The following is a 20,426-nucleotide window of genomic DNA, read 5'->3' on the forward strand; positions in this document are numbered from 1 at the left end:
GAGGGATCTCATGTGTATATGAGGGTGTGTATACATGTTTGAGGGATCTCGTGTGTATATGAGGGTGTATATACATGTTTGAGGGATCTCGTGTGTATATGAGGGTGTGTATACATGTTTGAGGGATCTCGTGTGTATATGAGGGTATGTGTACATGTTTGAGGGATCTCGTGTGTATATGAGGGTGTGTGTACATATTTGGGGATCTCGTGTGTATATGAGGGTGTGTGTACATGTTTGAGGGATCTCGTGTGTATATGAGGGTGTGTGTACATGTTTGAGGGATCTCGTGTGTATATGAGGGTGTGTATACATGTTCGTGTGGAGAATGGACATGGGTGAGTATACATACATGGGAATGCCAGAGGACAACTACAGGTGTCATTGCTCAGACCCTAGCCCCTTTGCTTTTTTTTTTTTTTTTTTTGAAGAAACAGTTTTATTATTATGTATTTGTACATGGAAAAGTACAGATGATTGTAACTTTGCAGCCTAAATGAAGGCATCAAACTCCCCCAGAGCTAGAGTTGCCTGCATTTGTGCGTAGCCCAGTGTAGGTACTGGGAATCAAACTCAAGTCCCACACAAAGTCAGCATGCGCTCCTAACCACTGAGCCGTCATCTCCCCTGCCACACCTTGTTTTTTGAAGCAGGGTCTCTCACTGCTCTGGACCTCACTAATGAGGCTACACCTGCTTGCCAGCAAGCCCCAGAGACCCTCCTGTCTCTGCCTTCTTAGTGCTTGAATTATTAGCGCATGACACCATGTCTACCTTTATTTTATCATTATTACTTTTTAACATGGGTGCCGGGGACCAACTCAATTCCCCATGCTTGTGTGGCAAGCCCCTCCAGGTAGCCCATCTCCCCATCCTCTCCTAGCATGCACGTCTTCTAAATACTGAGCAGAAGTACGCTTGGGATATGTGACGATTCTCACCCTTGCCATGCCAGGACTTGAAGTATTTTTCTATAGCAAGAACATCTGCAAAGAAACAGTGTCCCCAAGAAACTCAAGAAAAAGGAAGACCAAAATGTGGACATTTCATTCCTTCTTAAAAGGGGGAACAAAATACCCATGGAAGGAGTTGCAGAGACTAACTATGGAGTAGAGACTGAAGGAAGGACAAGCTGTCTCCTGAGAGACTCTGACAGTACCTGACTAATACAGATGTAGAGCCTCACAGCCATCCATTGAACTGTGTACAGGGTCCCCAATGAAGGAGCTAGAGAAAGGACCAAAGGAGCTGAAGGGTTTGCAGCCCCTTAGGACGAACAACAATATGAACTAACTAGTACCCTCAGAGCTCCTAGGGACTCAACCACCAACCAAGGAGTATACATGGTAGGACTGATTGTTCTGGCAGAATGTGGATAGTAGAGGATTGCAAAATCAACCATCATTGGGAGGAGAGGTCCTTGGCCCTGTGAAGGTTCTGTGCCCCAGTGTAGGGGAATGCCAGGGCCAATAAGTGGGAGAGGGTGGGGTGGCAAGCATGGGGAAGGGGGAGCCAACAGGGGTTTGTTCTTGTTGTTTTTGTTTGTCTGTTTGTTTGTTTGTTCCTGGGAGGGGAAACTGGGAAAAGAAAAATGATATGTCACGTAAATAAAGAAAATATCTAATAATAATAATAATAATAGTAATAATAATAAAGAAACAGTGTTCCAAACTTGGAAACACTGCCATGTGTGACTCCTGTCCTTTCAAGGTCATTTTAAGGACTATCTGTCTCTGAAAATCACTTGAGGTTCTAACATACTCGTTCACTATTGGATGGGGGTTCCCCCCACGGTGTGGCTACAGACTCTCTCCCCCCTGACCCATAGTGCAGTCACAGACTCCCTTCCCCTCCACAGTGCAGCCATGGACGCCTTTCCTCCCCGTGGTGTGGCTACAGACTCCCTTCCCCTCCACAGTGCAGCCATGGACGCCTTTCCTCCCCGTGGTGTGGCTACAGACTCCCTTCCCCTCCACAGTGCAGCCATGGACGCCTTTCCTCCCCGTGGTGTGGCTACAGACTCCCTTCCCCTCCACAGTGCAGCCACAGGCTTGCTACCCGACCTCATGGTATAGCCACAGACTCGCTTCCCTTCTCCCCACAAACCACAGCCACAGACCACAAACTCACCCCCCCACCCAAGGTGCAACCACAGACCACCCCCCCACCAATGGTGCAGCCATAGACCCCCACCTCCACGGTGCAGCCACGGACTCTTCCCCCACCAGTTGCAGCCACGGATTTGCTTGTCATGGGGGCTTGTGGCCCCACTGGGAGACTAGAAATCAGGCAAGTTCCCAGGACAGAAGATAAGAATTTGTTCTTGTGGAAGGAAACTTTCAAACTTCTCCTGAGGTGAAAATCAATCGGATTCCCTTTCCTTGTCTGGATTATCCAATAGCTCGTGATCGTCTAAACAAATCAATTCTGATGAAGAAAGGGAATTAATTAATCGCCTTCCAAACATATAAAAATTTCATCTCTGCCAGAAACTCTTAGGAGAATTCTCGTTTTCTGTCTTCTTATTCTTTAAGTTGGCAAAGGATTTCCTGAAACTCTAGGGGATGTCACCATGACAGCATCGCTATGGGGTGTTGAGGGGTGTGCACACAACTTCACAAGTGCCACCGGGTACGCCACTGAGATGCATATTTAATATCAAACATTAACAGACATTTAATTAAATAAACACAATGAAATAAACCAGCAGTTAGTTCATATTTATTATTAACATAATGACTTAATAATTAATGTTTAAATAAATATAGCTATATGTATTGGAAAATAAATATGTAGTTTATCCCAGGCCCTTTGGGTGAGGGTTCATCACCATGTTCTCAGTTCCCTCATTTAAGTGGGGAATTTAAACTAAAGCATATATTTTGATAAAGGTATAGTATTTATTTCACATCTCCATTGTTGTTTATCTTATTTCAGACAGCGATTCCCAATATAACCCAGGGTGGCTTGAAACTAATAATCCTCCTGCATGGAACTTCTCTGCTTTTGAAAATGAGACTCTGACTTGGCAATGGAGACCTGGATTCAGACCAGACCAGCAGATTATAATGGCGGTGGCCGGGGTAGCTGCTGCCAGACACACACACACACACACACACACACATACACCCATGATCCATCTACCTTAATCAACTCTGCTCTCTCAGAGGTAAATGAAGAGAGTGGGTTCCTGGGTTCTCCCAGGGCCTGCCCTCTGCCTCCAGCTGTTTGCCATGTCTACTGCTTCTTTTGTCTTCTCTCAGGACAGTAGCTCTAGAAAGTAGAAAGTAGCTCTAGAATCCAAATATGAACAAAAAAGGAGTTGGAGAGAGGGTACCTGCCCTCCAGACTCTGTTCTGCCTACCCTCCCCCACCCCAAATTCACAGTCCCGCTAGGGTTCTCCAATGACCTGAAGGCTTTTGATTTTTAATTCTTTACCTGAGCCAGATGGTAAAGTCTATAGACTCAAGACCAGGGTTGAATGGACCCATCTAACACAGGCTCCTTCCACTGAGTATAGTGAGAGACCCAAGGAGGCAGAGCCAGAGAGAGGAACGTGGTATCACGAGATGGGTAGTAGTTGTAGAAGGGGAGGGGAGGAGAGGGATCCAGTCACTCTTCCAGGGATGATGAGTCGGTTATGAGAGAGGACTTAGCTTTGAACACCACACATCACCTGGCCAGCACTCAGACATACTCTTGTATATGTAGAAATCTGCTGAGCAGGAAGACCCCAACACACACACACACACACACACACACACACACACACACACACACACACACAAAAGATCTCTAAGCAGGACATGTCTATCCAACCAAACATGACCCAGTATTTAAAGGGTTAAAATTCTGTCCTGTGCAGGAGGATGGAACCTGGGGGTGGTGAACTAGACCCAGAAGACAAGTACTGGGTCCCCTACTTGTTCCCCTCCAGGAAAGTCCCAGTGAGGTCAGATCCATGCAGACATGACGCTGGGTGATAGGCTGAGGAGGTAGCTCAGAGTAGCAAACATAAAGCCCTGAGTTTGATCCCCTGTAGAAACAGAGTGTGATGGGACACACCTGTGATCACAGTACTCAGGGAGTGGAGGCAGGACGATAAGAAATCCAAAGTCCTCTTGAGCTACCTTGTGAGTTCCAGCCAGCCTGGGGCTATAGACCTGTTGGGGAGATAGATAGATAGATAGATAGATAGATAGATAGATAGATAGATAGATAGATAGATAGATAGATAGATGGATGGATGGATGGATGGATGGATGGATGGATGGATGGATGGATGGATGGATGGATGATGGATGGATGGGTGAGTGGGTGGGTGGATGGATGGACAGACAAATAGATAGAAAGAGAGACAGAGAGACAGACACAGACAGACAAAGACACAGAGAGAAGATGGAAGGGATAGAGGAAGGAGAGAGGAGGAAACAGGGAAGACTAATCCAATGGTTCCTGGGCTTTCCTTTCCTGCAAGAAGAAAATACTCCCAAACTGGACATGGTTGTGGTTGCCTAAGACTATGGATACACATAAAGCCACAAATGCACACTTAGAGACAATCCTGGAAACTCAATGAGTAAATTCTATGAGTTGGGGGGGGGGGGGCATGACTAAGAATAAAACTTAAAAAGCACACACTCCTGAGAAATCACTTTGTTCTGTGCCAGAAGCATCCAGATCCTGGTTGTTTGTCACTTGCTGGATTGGCAGGGTGGCTGTCCTGACACCTCCACTGCTCTCCCACCACCCGCCCTTACCCTTCACCTCCCTCCCTCCCTTCCTCAGTGTGTAACCAAGTCAGGATCTGCCCTCGCTCTCCTGGTGAGGGTCGCTGTACCACCCCTTCCTTCAGCCCTCGGTAGCCTTCTCTTCATCGGATGCTATTCCTCCACGAATGCCTGGTCCTAGAGCTACACATGAGTGCGGTATAAAGAGAAGTAAAGGAACATGGCAGTAGCTACGAGGACAAATATTAAGTCAAAGTGAAGCGTCCTGGGAAAAGGGAAAAAAGCCTTCTTAGAGTCTGTGATCCAATTTGTCTTTTATGAGTGTCAGACGTGTCTAAAAGTTTAGCATCAAAAGGAGCTAAACATGCAGCCTCAGATAGCTGCATACCCCACCTGTCATCATTTCAAAATGAATGTAATCCGTGGGACGCTGGGATGATGGGACTAGGGCATCCTGTGGTTGCCTGTTCCCTTTTAATTCGCTACTTTCTGCAGAGGGCTTGCCACTCAAAGGTTGCCAATTCAGTTTTTTCCGACTACGTGTTTGTCATTTCAAATACCAGCTATATGCCAATGACTCAAAAATTCAGATCCCCAGCCAAACTCCTGCCACGGAGCTCCGGACCCTTGGATCCTACTTCCTACTCAGCAGCTTCACTTGACGTCTGCTGGCTCCCGAAAAGCCGGCCGCGTGAGTCTGCCCACCTTCACTGTGCCATCTTGCATCCAGACCAGGAATCTGGGACACATGCCTGGCCATATCCTTTTCTTTTACTCTCCGTGGTCATCGAGCGTAAAGCCTCCTCCACCCGCTCTCTCCACAGCGGCTCAAGTCACTCCTTTGTGGTTCCTTCAAGCTTGGGTGACTCTATCTGGGGTCTCCAAGGGTGGCATATCTTTATTTGGTTCCTCTAATTGCAAACATGATCATGGCCTCGCCAGAAATCATCACAGGTTCTTGGCTCCCATCATTTGGGAAAGGTGCAAAGGTGTCAACCTGGATCTCAACAGCCTGTCGCCTCGATCACATCAACCCTCTTTGTAGTCAACCATGTTTCTTCAACAATGCCAACTCCCTTCCTGCCTCGATTATCTGTCAAACGGTATTCCTCTATCCAACAGGACATTTGTCTTCCATTTGTATAACTACCTTCTCTCCCTTCAAATTCGGCTTAGGGCTCAACCAGGGAAGCCCCTTGCCATGCAAGCATGAGGATCTGAGTTAGACCCCTAGAACTCACATAAGGGTCCAGATGTGGTGGTGCACTCCTATAATCCCAGTATTGGGGAAGCAGAGGCAGGTGGATCCTTAGGGCTCAATAGCCAGTCAGTCTAGCCTAATCAGTGAGTTCCAGGTAGATATGAAAGATTCTGTCTCAAAACCCAAGGTGGATGGTACACAAGTAACGGCCCTCCTCCCCAGAGTCTGACCTCAAGCCTTCACACACAGGCATGCACGTGTGCGTGAACGCCTACACAGTACCCTTACACACCCATGGATGTGTGAACACAAATCCACATCCACAGTTCAACTGACTTAAGTAGAACTCACCCAGAGAAGTTGTTGTTTCCCTTAGGCCTAGAGCAGATTCCTCATAATCTCTCAAAGAAACGGTGCCTTCTCCCCCTTAGTAAACTAAAGTCAATTATTAATGCTGTGCAGTTTTTTCATTTGTTTGATTTGGTTTTGGTTTGTGTGTGTGTGTGTGTGTGTGTGTGTGTGTGTGTGTGTGTGTGTGTGTTAATTTGGTGCATATTTCTAACTCTAGAATAAACAGTCTGAGGAATAACGCCTGTTTCACTACTCTGCATTCGTAGGACATCCAAAGTGCTTGGCAATCGATGTTCATAACGTGGATTTGTTTTGTCGGTGAGCACAGGCATGGATAGAATGTCTTGCAGGTGGCGCCAATTCCTCTAATAACAGAGATGAAATTTAATTTACTTGGCAGCTTCCGTGCTTGTTTTAAAGCCATTGCAACCTAAATATTTTCTAGAAGAACCCAGAATTAGAAGTGCTGGGATTTCCACGCTTACTAATTATTCTTTCCCAGAGGACATTTCGGGAACGCCAGAGCAATGTTGCATGATGACCTAGCTTTGAAAACACTGGGGTGATCCAGCAAGTTCACAGACACAATGAAAACTGACAAAACTGTGTGCACCTGAATTCCTCCGCGCCACAGGCTGACTGCGCTCCTTAGCTACTGAGGTAGGTTAGCCCATGTGACCACTAATCGTCTCCAAATACTCAGCAGAAATGGGAATTAATGCTGGAGCAATGGATAGTTCAGAGGTTAAGAGCATGTATGGCTGCTCTTGCAGAGGACCTCAGCTCATTTCCCAACACCCACACTGGGTGGTTCTCAACCACTTCTAATACCAGCTTCGGGGGATCTAGCGCCTCTTCTGGCTTCCACAGGTATCTGCACTCTCCTGCATATAACCACACATATGTATAATTGTCAAAAATAAAACAAAACTTCTAAAACGCTGTAGACTAGTGCAGCCATCACAAGGGAGGAGCTGGTTATCAGAGCTCTGCTCCAAGGACAGAGGCTGATCCAAGCTCTCAGGATCTGCTGAGCACTGAGCAAGTCAACCCTCTGCTCAGCATTTCCTTATGGAGGGGGTCTTATAATTTCTTGCCCATCAAATGAGGCAGCAGGGAACATCCCATTTATAACCACATGCCATAATCCCATTATCTTCATCTGTCCCACATCTCCGAGTCTATCTTGCAAAGAGAATCAGAGACTGTCAATCCTGGATGTCGGTCACCATGGTTACTGATACATATCACGACAATGAAACCTCAGAGCAAAGTCCCTTTCAAAACTTGACCCACTGTGAGAACCAAGCTGATCCTCTCCCCGGCCCCCAGGCTCCTAAGAGATGTTTGTGATGCTGGTGTGGCTGCTGGCTATAACACACCCACCCTTTGGAGCTTCCAGGAGTCTCCCTTTCCCTGTGGTCCTTGAAATCTTTTGACTGAGTTTTGATCAGTGCAATAAACAAAAGTGATGTGAGTTGCCTCCAGATTGTTTTTTGAAACCATCTGTCTTGGGGCTGGAGCCATAGTTTGGTGGTTAAGAGTTCTTATTGATCTTGCAAAGGAGCCAGAACCGAACCCAGCTCACACGGGATGGTTCACAACCATCTTTATCCCCAGACTCGGGGGATCTGATGCCCTCTTCTGGCCCCTGAGGGCCCAAGGGTATGTATGTGGTGCTCTGACATACATATAAGCAAAATTATCACATGTATAAACTAAATAAATATTAAACATTTTTAAATCTGTCTTTGCATCACCCACTCTTATGTTAACTATTCATGTTAACAATGGAAGATCTAGCGGGTAGGAGCCTTAGACCAGGCCGTAGCTGGGGACTTCCTCTCAGGAAAGCCTCCTACTAGAGACTCACAGGAAGAAATCCATATGCCTCAGAGATTAACATCTGATGGGTAAAAGAGCTAATATTGTAGGGTCTGTCCTCCCAACACAGCCATCTCCATACTGACGGTTACACCAAAATATACGTAATAAAATAGCAAGCCTAGTGGGCAGTCTAGATTGTCAAGTTGATAGGACCTAGGGTCACCATGGAAAGCAGCCTGGAGGCATGTCTGAGGAGTTTCTAGACTGGGTTAAATGAGGTAAAAAAAAAAATCCATCCTGAGTATTGGCCACACCCTCCCGTAGGCCAGGGTGCTGGACTGAATAAAAAGGAGACAGTGAGCTGAGGACCAGCATCCACCTCTCTCTGCTTCCTGATTGTGGATACAATGTGACCAGCTGCCTGCCGTTCCTGCTGCCATGACTCAAGATGGTGGTGGGCCTTACACTCAAAGTATAAGTTAAACTAAACCCTCCCTACCTTCCTTCAGTTGCTTCAGGCACTTTGTCGTAGTAATGAGAAGAGCAAAAGATCAGGGCTTGGTGGATGGCCCTTTGGTTAATAGCAATTACTGCTCTTATGGAGAATCCAAATTCTGTTCCCAGCATTCACAGGAGGCACACAACCATCTGTAGCTCTAGCTACACCTCTGGATGGGGTCTGCTGCTTTCTTTTGACATCTGCATTCAACTGTACTCACATGTATGCCACACACCCATAAAGATAATAAAAAAAACCATTTTTTTCTAAAAGAAAATAGCTGATATAGCACATAAATAAATACATATGGTCCCAAACAAATAGTCACATTATACACTAAAAAATCTGAAACAATGTTCACAGAGTTTTAATAATTGTATCTCATTAATGAACTATAACCAGATTTTATTTTGCTCTTCATTTTTTTTTTTTTTTGCATTTCACAATGGTTGCCTCTTATGCTAACAGTAGCTTTTATAAATGAATCACATTTAATTGATTACCAAAAGTTAGGTATCATAAAAAAAAAAACATAGCAAAAGAAACTCAGTCGAATTGACCAGGCTAACCATCTTGCATGGAGCCTATTAGCTACATTAAAAGATTCTGCTATGTGATGGCATGCTCTAAACAGAAGAGTCTGGGTGACAAGCTGAGCACATTATCCCCAGTCTATATATTCAAATGGATGTGACCATGTCTAGCGCAGTATCTGTGCAGTGAGGGATCCAGGAACTGCTATTTACTGGAAGCTTATGCGCCTTCTTTTCCTTTAATCTGTTAGAAAATGAATGCCTTCAAAAGAACCAGGAGAAAGACTAAGGCAACCCAAGACTGGAAGACATAACTACTCTCTCTACTTTTATCTTCTCTCCCTCCCTCCTTTCCTCCCTTTTTTCCTCCCTCCCTCCCCATTGTCAACTCTATACACTCTGCTGCAACACTGTAAAGGAAAACTAAAGGTTCAATCAGGAACAGTCAATGGACAGGGTGCAGGAGACAAGAGACAAGACCCTACTCAGGTTCATCCTCAACCTCGGACTGACAAACACATCTTGATTTCAGTTCCACGCCTTGGCTATAACCAACAGCCTCCAGTTCAGACCCTGGACTGTGAGCCCTTGGGCTGAAACTCGCACGAACAGGTTCCTGCTCTGTCTGCTTTTATCTTCCACCAGGTACGGCACCACAGTGGATCCAGGCTGCCTGGCTATAACAGAAGAGCTAGTGACATCCCGGAACTAGACAGAAGTTGCTACTCCTCAGAGCATTCTGTCTCTTTGAAGCTGGCAGCAGCACCCCATCTATCCACCTGGCTGAACTGTCCCCACATGCCTGCCCTCTACAAGCCTCTAGATATAACCTACAGGAGTGAACAGCCCTGGGCTTCCTCAGAAACCAAGTGAGCCCCCAACTCTGTCTTTTTCATTTATTTTTCCTCCTCCCATGGACTCTGTCTTCCTTTGCTCCTCTGCTCACTATTAGCTCCTAAAACTGAGATGCCAGGCGTGGTGGTTTGTAGATGCTTGGCCCTGGGAGTGGCACTATTAGGTTGGGTGTGCCCTTATTGGAGTAGGTGTATCACTGTGGGCATGGGCTTTAAGACCCTCATCCTAGCTGCCTGGAAGCCAGTCTTCTCCTAGTTGCCATCCTGTGAAGATGTAGAACTCTCAGCTCCCCCTGCACCATGCCTGCCTGAATGCTGCCATGCTCCCACCTTGATGATAATGGATTGAATTTCTGAACCTGTAAGCCAGCCTCAATTAAGTATTGTCCTTATGAGAATTGCCTTGGTCATAGTGTTTGTTAACAGCAGTAAAATCCTAACTAATATACCAGGTATACATATGTTTCTCATGGTCTACCTCTATGGAGGACTCTCCACACGCACTCCCACACACCCCAGATAAAGACGAGTTCCAACCATCCATTCCTATTCTTTGCTTCCCTTATGCAAGCGCCAGCAAGTATGCTGGCTGCTGTGGGCTCCTGAGATCCTGCCACTCCATTACAACCCACTGGACCTTCTTGACTCAGGTACACAGTCACACTCCTGCTCTCTTGACAGCACATGACCAAATTAGAACCTTTCAAGGTGAATACGACACTATTGTATTCAACTATTGGATTAAAAATAATGTTTACTATATCTCAGACCTGAAATTGCTACAGCAGATTTTCTATCAAAAGAAGGAATACCAGCCCAAGCTAGCCTTGATCTTCCTGCCACTTGCCTCCTTAGTGTCGGGATTACATAATGGCTGGCAGGATTAAAGGGATGCATGTGCATGTGCGTGTGCGTGTGCGTGTGCGTGTGCGTGTGTGGTGTGTGTGTGTGTGTGTGTGTGTGTGTGTGTGTGTGTGTGTGTGTTGGTGCTGGTTTGAATAAGAATGACCACATAGGCTCATATGTTTGAATGTTTGGTCCCCAGTTGGAGGAATTATTTTGGAGAAGGATTAGGAAGTGTGGCCTTATTGGAGGAAGAGTGTCACCGAGGGTGGGGCTTTGAGGTATCAAAATCTCAAGCTTTTTCCAATTACCTCTTTTTCTCTCTCTGCTTCCTGGTTGTGGCCTCAAGAGGTAAGCTCTCAGCTACTGTTCCACCACCGTGCCTGCCTGCTATCATCCTCAATGTCATGTTTCCCTCACGATGGTCATGGAGTCACACTCTGAAACATTGAGCAAGCCCTCCCTCAATTAAACTCTTTCTTCTGTGAGTTACATTGGTCGAGTTGTCTCTTCACAGTAGTAAGACTGTGTGTTGGGAGGGTGGGCATAACTTCAGATGCCATCCATATTATTCTTGGAGACAGGATCTTTCACTTGCCTGCAGCTCGACAAGTAGGCTAGGCTAACTAGCCGGCGAGCAGCCCCCAGCCCCTCCCTGGGGGATTCTAAATAAGTATTCTACTGCTGGGCCATATAGCCAAACCACTAAGATGAGAGAGAGAGAGAGAGGAGAGAGAGAGAGAGAGAGAGAGAAAGAGAGAGAGAGAGTCTAGCTTTAAATTGCGATCCTTCTGCTCCTGGCTTCTGGGGCTAAGAATATACATATATACCACCAAACCTGATCTGATTTTTATTCTATCTTATATCAACTTCTAAAACTTGAGAGACTTGAACACTCAATGATGCCTGGCATTTCCTCTGAAATATCACCTCAGCATCTTTGAGGGTGGGAGCTAGAATGTCAACATCTGACTGACCTTCAACTATAAGGCCCTTTGGCCTATCTCCACCACACTTAGCTTGCTTTACACATGCATAGCCTGCTCTACTAGTCTGAGTGGACGATGATTTCTTCGAAGCCAAGCTCTGCAAGTGCCTTTTGCTGTAGGACTTTAGGTTTTGAGACATGTGCCTGTCTGGAGCATTCCTCCTGCTAAATCAGTTGAGAAGACTTTTACAAATGCGTAAACTACTTGAACTCCCTGCATTTGTGCTGTGAGCGATGATAAAATCATTGTGATTTCCTTCCCATTTACTTTCCTCTGACTCAGAAGAGTTAGACGTTCATGGTGCATCTAACACGACCTGCCTTGGTTCCCCACCCCACCCCCATCCTCCTCAGCCTGGAAAAGCATGAAATGAAATTCCTGAGGCCCCAGTATGCTGCTCTTCCCCTGGACGCCTACCCAGATCCAAACAACAACACCACTATAGGGTCGAGAAAGGCTGAAAAGCAAAATTACTTCAACACACTGGGAAAAGAATTTAAAAAGAGCTGAGCAAATTGCAGGCCTTTCTTCCCCAGCTGTCTCATGTTATACACAGATCGGCTGCAGAGTTTCACAACAACCAGCTGTGAAGAAATGGACAACATCTGCCTGGTGGAAAAGAAGTGTGCTTGCATGCATGCATGCATGGGACATGCATGCATGGGACGTGCGTCTCGATGTGTATGTGAATGCATGAATGTATGTGCGTGTATTCACATGTCTACATGCATCTATGTGTCTCTGTGTGCATATACATGTATGTGTAGCTGCATGTGTGGCCTTGAGCATATGTGTGCAAGTATATGTGTGTGTGATCATGCAGGTAGAAGTTCATTCCTCGGGCATTATCCAACTTGGTTTTGGAGACGGTGTCTCTCATTGGGCTGGTGCTCACCAGACAGGCAGGACTAGATGGTCAGTGAGCCCCCAAGCATCTGCCTGCATCTGCTTCCCTGGTGCTGGCATTACAACTGCATGCTACCCATGCTCAGCTTCTTGACTTGACCCTAGGGATCACACCAGAGTCCTATTTGCAAGGTGCACTCTATGGTGGGAGCTACCAACCCAGGCCTGTTCCCGACTTTTTCTTTTTAAGTAACGCCAAACCATTCTCCATATCAGCTTCACGGGTTTCCAGTTTCTCCACACCCCCATCATCATCATCGATGTCCCGTTTGTGTGTGGGGGTGGCCATCCTACTAAACAGTAACTTTAGGTAAGCCACTGAAGGCCTGTAAAGTACCAGCACAAGGCAGCCATCAATGAAGATCATGGTAGTAGCCACAGGGTCAGGGCCTGGTCTCAGCTGCAAGCCACAACCTCTCTAGACCAAACTTGGAAAACGTACCTACATTCCACCCCAGCCACAGACAGATGGGGCCATCCATTGTTCTTAGCCCAGCGCAGCCTCATACCCAGGAGGCAATGCAGATTTATTGAGGATTTTCCTCACGCCAAGGCTCAAGTGGCTTTCCTCTCTGCTTGACAGCCTGTGTCTACCATTCCCAGGTAAGGAGAAAAAAAATCACATTTGTTTCCAATTATCTTTGAGAAGCTCTCGTACACGCCTTGAGTACGGCGCGTGTGGGGCATGGGGGCTGCCTGCGCAGCAGTGGCTCAGGGGAGAAATAGCCTGCAGACTCAGAGCCTGAAGAGAAGAGCCTGGAATTATGTAAGAAGCACACTGTAGAGACAGAGGTGGCCCCACCTCTGGGCTCCATCCAACAGGCATTCCTTGACACTTCTAGAGTGCCTGAGAATGGAAGGCTCCCTTCCAAGGTGGCTTTGTCCAGGGCAGTGACAACTTTTGTCACACGGGAGGAGAGGATGGGGCCTTGAGGGGAAACACTCTGGAGTTAATTGTTCCTGAGTAATCGTTATAAAGGGATGCTATACCCACCAGCCAACCACCAAGGCCTCTGGAATCCCTGTAGGCTTTACCCTGGCAGCAGGGACTTTACACAGTGTAAGCACATACCACAGAACCTCTGGTGGGAGTGGGAGGAAGGTTCTTGTTTCAGCTCCATTTGTGTGTACAAATGTGTACATGCATGTCTGCGTCTGTGTGTGCATGGATGCACGTGTATAGTTGCATATGTACACATGTTCCTGTGTACGTGTCAATGCACATGTGGCCATGCAGGTAGCATTTATGCACCATGGTGAACACAGTCTCTCAGTTGCTGGAATGCCTTTTTAAAACCAATGAAGGAAGCCTTAGTACTGCTGGCTTCTTATTATCTTCAACAGCACTGAGGCCCCAAAGACACATCCATTCCTGCCTCCCATCTATGTCAAGCTTATCCCAGGGATCTGAGGGCAGACACTGGTGCAGAGGCAGCCATGTTGAGGGTGTTGCTCTCTCCCAAACACACACCCACAACCTACTATATATCAACCGACTCTATATCTTGTGAAGGATTGTTCCTCCCCGCTGGGTATTTTAGGTCCCCGGGCAGACAGGGTACTGATTGATTGTTCCATAGAGGCAGAACAGGACATGAGTTCGAAGCCTAGCTCTGGCATGCACCAGCTGGGTGTTTTGAATCCCTATGCAGCATGTGATATGACCCGCAAGCAACACAGATGGGGCACTAATTGACCATCCCCTCCCACTGAACCACCTGCAAAATCAGGCCACCCAGGAGCCTCCCGAACAGTCTTTTGCTCAAGCTTGCTGCTGCTAAATTCCGAAACACACAAGGGTCTCGAAAACAATAAAGGAGTAAAAAAATCCACCTTGCATAGCCAAAGTCAGAGGACACTGCCTCAGGGAGACGTTTCTACTCGTTCTGAGTAGAGGTTACCTGCTGGTTAGCAATGCCAATCAGCCATGTCCCCAAACACACACACACACACACACACACACACACACACACACACACACACACTGTGGATATGACAGCTTACTGCGTCATTCGCCTCAGTTTATTTTTTCATCCATTTGTTCATGCATTTGTTTTTTGCATGTGCAGGTAGGTGTGTGACTTCACATAGGTGTGTGCACGCCTGTGAAGATGGGAAGTCGATGTCAGCTGTCTTCCTCAATTGCTCATCTTTTCGGACAGAGTCTCTCACCCAACCTGGAGCTCCTTCATCCTTCTACACCGCCCAGGGAAGTGAGCAGGGAGACGCTCCTGTCTCCATGTCCTGGCGCTGGGGTTCCAGCTCACAGAGACACCTGATTATTTACCAAGGTCCTGGAGACAACACCCAGGTTCTCATGCTTGTCCCACAATCGCTTAACCCGACTGAATCAAATCAAATCTCATTTACCAGATAGGGAAACTGAGGCATGTAAAGCACAGAGGCACCTGTTTGTGATGCCTGACAGCACTTTATGACATGATGCTATCCATGATGCCCCCAACACACATGCAGAAAGCCCAGCAGCATCTCAGGTCACTGCCTTTCCCCACGCTCTTCATGATCCAAACAGGACCACAGGATGGCACACACTTCATTTTGTTTTCCTCAGTGGAAGTCTATAATCATTTCTGTGTGAGACGCTATCTCTCTATCTCAGCCTCTTTCAGGAGTACAGAGTGCGCGGTGCAAACCGAACAGAACTAGCTAAGTCATTTCTTACCCAAAGAATTTAGCTCTGTTAGATATGCATGAGAAATTCAGTTCATATAATTTGAGGCTTTCCAGAGAGAGAGAGAGAGAAAAAAAAGCACAACTCTTTTAGAAAACAACCTGTATTTGTTTTTTAATTTATTGAAGTGGATTCCATATTTCATAAGGAATTTGGTCTTTTAATTTGGGGAATTCTAGAGGTGGGATATAGCTCAACTGGTAAAACGCTTGCCTAGCATGCACAGAGCCCTGGGCTCAATTTTCAGCATCACATAAACTAGGCATGGTAGGGCATGCCTATAATCCCAACACTGGGGAGGCAGAGGCAAGAGGATCAGAAGTGTAAGGTCATCCTTGACTACATAGCAAATCTGCCCAAACCATATGAGACCCTGACTGAAAAACAATAATAATAATTTGCAAAGATCGTTGCATGGAATAGGGGGAGGAAACTCAGTTATTTTGAAGAGAGTTGTTATGCCTTTAGATTTCAGCTGTCCAGGTCCTGATGCTGCGTAGGGAAAGCACATCCTACCCAGGGCACAGCTGTGTGAGTTTCCCATGAGCCACCAGTCTCAGGATCCCTGCAGACACCTCTGGAACACAACTGTCCAGCCTCTTGTATGTGTGAGCCTGTGAGTTAGTGTCTGCCAACTGTCTCCATTTCTCCTGATAACAGACCCTACATGTCTCTAAAAAGCAGGGCAGGAAGTGGAGAGAGGCAGCCAGTCTGAAAGGAGACATTGAAAGCAGCTGAGAGCAGGAGGGCCAGCTGCCCTTCGAGTTTTCCCAAGGCTGGCTGAGCCCAGCTCCTGGGACCCCGTGAGGCGGAAGTCGGGTGCCTTTGAGCAGAGCCTGCTGTAGACATCTCTGCTCACCGGCTCTCTTTCTCAGGGTCTACGGGGAGGTGAGAAGTTGTGAACACTGACAGAGGGCACAAGATTCATTGCTGATGCACTGGGAGGAAAGGAAGCCAGGGTAAACAGAACCCTTTTCATCCCTGTGTGGCAGAGCAGTCCGGGGAAGAAGTCAGGGGTTTGTTAGAGCCGGCCTGAGGGAACACAGGCCACTTCTCTGGGCAGCAGCCACTTCTTGTTGCCCACGCATCCTGGATACAAATGGCCTTTGGGGAACACAAACCTCTTCCCTGGGGAAATCTGTCCTCATGAAATAGCCCAATGAGAAAGGCACAGCCATCCCTTCATCTGATATCCAGAGTCGAAGACACAGTGAGCGGTGACAGGGTGTGGCAGAGAGACACAGACCATGACAGGTAAACAGACGAGACAACCCAGGGAGCTGCTTTTTTGTGAAGGGAAGCTATGTGGAGATGCAGGTCAGGGCATGGTGGTGCTGACCTTAAGGGACCCACGAACACTTCTCCATGGAAGGACACACTGGCTTTCCAGAATGAGCTGGCTTAGGGAGGAAAGAAGGTATTCGTTCTAGGAAGAACCCATGCAAAGGTCTTGTGGTAGCAATAAGTGTAACCAGTCCCAAGAACAGAGAGAAGGCTCATGTAGCAGGAGGGTATGTGGTGAGCATCCCTAAAGATGGGCAGGGAGAATTGTCTGGACCAAGACCTAGAACAAACTAAGGCAGTGGGTGCCAGGACGGTTCCTGTAACGGAGGATCCCCAAACCCTAACAAAAGACCTACCACATGACCCAGCCTTACCACCTTTGAGCATGTAGCCAGCAGATACTTGTGTGCCTGTATTTATCACCATACTATTCATAAAGGTTGTTCCAGAAGCAACCCCGGTGTCCATCAACAGTGAAAAGAACAAGACTGTGGCGTTTGCTGGAAAGTACAGGTACCTGGGGGAGGATTGTAGTATGCACATTAAGGAAGATCCTACATATTATGTCAAAGCCTAAGTGTGCCTATGACGTGTGATAGGAGTGAAGCAGTCAGGAGAGGACGAAGGGAACTAACCGGAAGGATGGGGTGATGTGGTAGGTGGACGGTATAAGGGGGACTTACTCGGAGGACATTACCTACCAGCATGAAATACCCTTATGAAACCCAGTCCCATATACAAAAATACATACCTCCATGAAATGTAACTCTACATTGTGGTACAGAATAGTCCCACGTAAGGATATATTGGAAAGGACACAGAGCCTCCCTGAGTGTAATTTGTTCAAGTCACAGCCATACGACTTCACAGTCCAAGTGACTTGGGGGTGGTCTTAAGGTCGCCAGTGTTCTCAGTTGGTCACAGGGTCAGCAAGGAAGACAGCATCCGGCACAGTAGGTTACTGAGATTGCTAAATGGATGTCTGGGGGAGGGGCAAGGAGGGGCTGGCTGCACACCTACTAAGTGCTGGCCTCACAATGAGCTTGGTGATGCCGGAAGGAGGCATCACCAGAAGGACTTTAACCAACTGTCCTGAAGGAATGACAGTTGATCCCTGGCCACACAGCACATAGGCCACCTTACACAGGTCCACCACTATGGGATATGTTTTCTTTTTCCTCAGAGAATAGTTCCATCCTTCTTTGTTTTGTTTTGTTTTGTTTTTTTTAAAAAAAATGATCTTTGCATGAGAGAGAGACAGAGAGAGAGAGACAGAGAGGCAGAGAGAGAGAGACAGAGAGAGACACAGACAGAGACAGAGAGAGACAGAGAGCGCGAGACAGAAACAGAGAGACAGACACACAGAGAGTTGTGAGAGCAGAGCTCCTCTCAGAGGCCAGAAGAGAGCATCAGATAGCCTAGTGCTGGAGTTGCAGACAGCTGTGAGGCACTACGTAGGTGCTGAGAACCCAGTCCTCTGCAAGAGCAGCCAGGATTCCTACCTGCTCGACCATCTTTCTGTCTCCTCCTTCGTTCTTATACTTTGTTCTTACAGTTCCCTCTGCTTAATGGGTCTACTCTAGCTCACAAGATGACCTCCCTAGTGTACAGCCACACCAATATCAATTGTCTGGGCTCTCCTGAGAGGTCACTAGGATGCCTCCACCAAAGCAGCTGTTAATCTAAAGCTGGTTCCATCTGAGCCATCAGAAAAGGGCCTCACTGCCTCCAGCTGGCTGCTGGGTGAGGTGATGAGGTGAGGATAACGGTTTGGGAGCCAGGGACGAGTGGTCCGAAGCAAGATTAAACCTCACCCTGGGAAAACACTAACTAACTACATGACTTTGAAGCTTGCCTAGTGACTCTCAGAAAGTAAACACCAGGGCAAAGTATGAGCTAAGATATGACATGAACAAAAGCAAAAAGCTCATACATGGGGAAGCAAGGGAGGAGTGACATGAGATGTATTCACTAACACGGCTGCCAGCTGCACCTCCAGAGCCCAAGAGCTAGAATCTGAACCAGATCAACTGTGGGAGGCCAGAGCAAACCAGGTCGCCCCACTTGTAAATATAGGCATTACAAGAGCCTCTCTGTCACACTGTTAATAAACAAGTACGAGAGAACTGGATGGGACCGGTCCAATGGTTAATTTTGACTGTCAACTTGGCAGGACTTAGAATCACCATGGCGATGTATCTCAGGGTGAGTCTGTGAGGAGGCTTCAGGAGAGGTTTAGTTGCGAGGAAAGGCCCATCCTGAATATGGGCAATACTCTCCAATGATCTGGGGACCTAGACTATAAGAAAAGGAGAAAAGGAGATCGGGAGTAGTGGTGTACAGCTCTAATCCTAGCACTTAGGAAATAGAGACAGGTTCTGGACAGCCTGGGCTACATGGCGAGTTCCAGGGCAGCCAGAGGAGACCCAGTCTCAAAATAAACAAAGAATTAGAGAAAACAAAGGGGGACCCGCAACTGTCTCTCTTTGCTTCCTGACTGCATACAATGTAACCAGCTGCCTCACACTCTGCCGCCATGTCTTCCCTATCACTGATGGACTGTACCCTCAACTGGGAGCTAAAGTTAAAACTTTCCTTTTTAAAGTTGCTTTTGCCAATATTTTATCCCAGCAAAAAACAGCATTATTTAATCATTAGAGAGTCAGAAGAGGTAAATGCTCTGACAGGAGCCACTGACCGGTCATGTAGCATTACTGTCCCCACACCTCTTTCTGTCTGTTTGATTGATTGCTTTGTTTTGAGACCAACTCTCACATAGCCCAGGCTGAGCCTTTGCTCACTATATAGCCAAGGATGGTTTTGAATTTTTGATTCCGCTGCCACATAAAAGGAGAAACAATAATTTGGTAAGCCTTTTGATTAAGTTGCACAAAATCTCAGCCCTCCCAAGGAGGAAGATCCGGTATTCTTTGGCTGTGCTGGGGGTAAGGGATTTTGAGGCTGACATGTCTCTGCATCTCTTAGCATTTCTGTGACAGAAGTGGGGGCCCATTAACAAAAGGATGGGAAGAAACATGTGTCTGCAGAGAGGAGGCAGCAGACCAGCACCAACAGAAAGCAAAGGACTCTACAAGAAAAGCTAACTGGGAACCATCCAAGAGGGGAAAGCTACACCTCCTGATCTGCCTCAGTCCACACCTAGGACATGAAATCTGCAGGAGAAAAAATACACACATAACCAATCTCCACAGGTTAGTGAGACCATCACTGTATGCTTAGAGCTACAAAGGTGGCTCAGCCAGTAAAGCGCTTGCCGCAACACAAGCAGTCAGACCTGACTTCAGTTCCATAGAGCTCATACAGAAGCCTGGTGTGGTGGTGCACATCTGTAATCCCAGCACAGGGGAGCCAGAGGGAGGCTGGACATGGTGACACACCTCTGTAATCCCAGCACTGGGGGGGCAGAGTCAGCCAGATCCCTGGGGCTGGCAGATTGAGCCTAACCTACTCCATAAGCTCCAGGTCAATGGGTGATCTCATTTCAAAACCAAAGTAGCTCATGTGAGGAACAACATCCAAAAATGACCTCTTGTCCCCCATACATGTGCACACATATGTGCATGCATGGATGTGCACACACATATTAAATAATTACATACATGTATAAGTAAACAAGTGAGCAGATACGGTTTCTATCTGCTGTCTTATCTCTTTTTTTATTTTTTTTTTCTTTCTTTCTTTCTTTCTTTTTTTTTT

At 46.9% G+C, this 20,426-nt stretch overlaps 1 protein-coding gene and 1 long non-coding RNA gene across 2 annotated transcripts in view; both read right to left on the reverse strand.

Moving 5' to 3' along the window:
* Positions 1 to 20,426, reverse strand: part of Tmem132d (transmembrane protein 132D) — a 651,137-nt gene that overhangs the window by 538,863 nt on the left and 91,848 nt on the right. The window lies entirely within an intron of this gene.
* LOC116068467 lies at positions 17,109 to 17,676 on the reverse strand. Its single transcript, XR_004109595.1, has 2 exons — positions 17,461 to 17,676; positions 17,109 to 17,226 (listed from the first exon to the last, which is right to left on the reverse strand). It is a non-coding gene; the product is annotated as an uncharacterized LOC116068467 (long non-coding RNA).

The sequence above is a fragment of the Mastomys coucha genome, unplaced genomic scaffold (assembly GCF_008632895.1).
Source record: "Mastomys coucha isolate ucsf_1 unplaced genomic scaffold, UCSF_Mcou_1 pScaffold22, whole genome shotgun sequence".
NCBI lineage: Eukaryota > Metazoa > Chordata > Mammalia > Rodentia > Muridae > Mastomys > Mastomys coucha.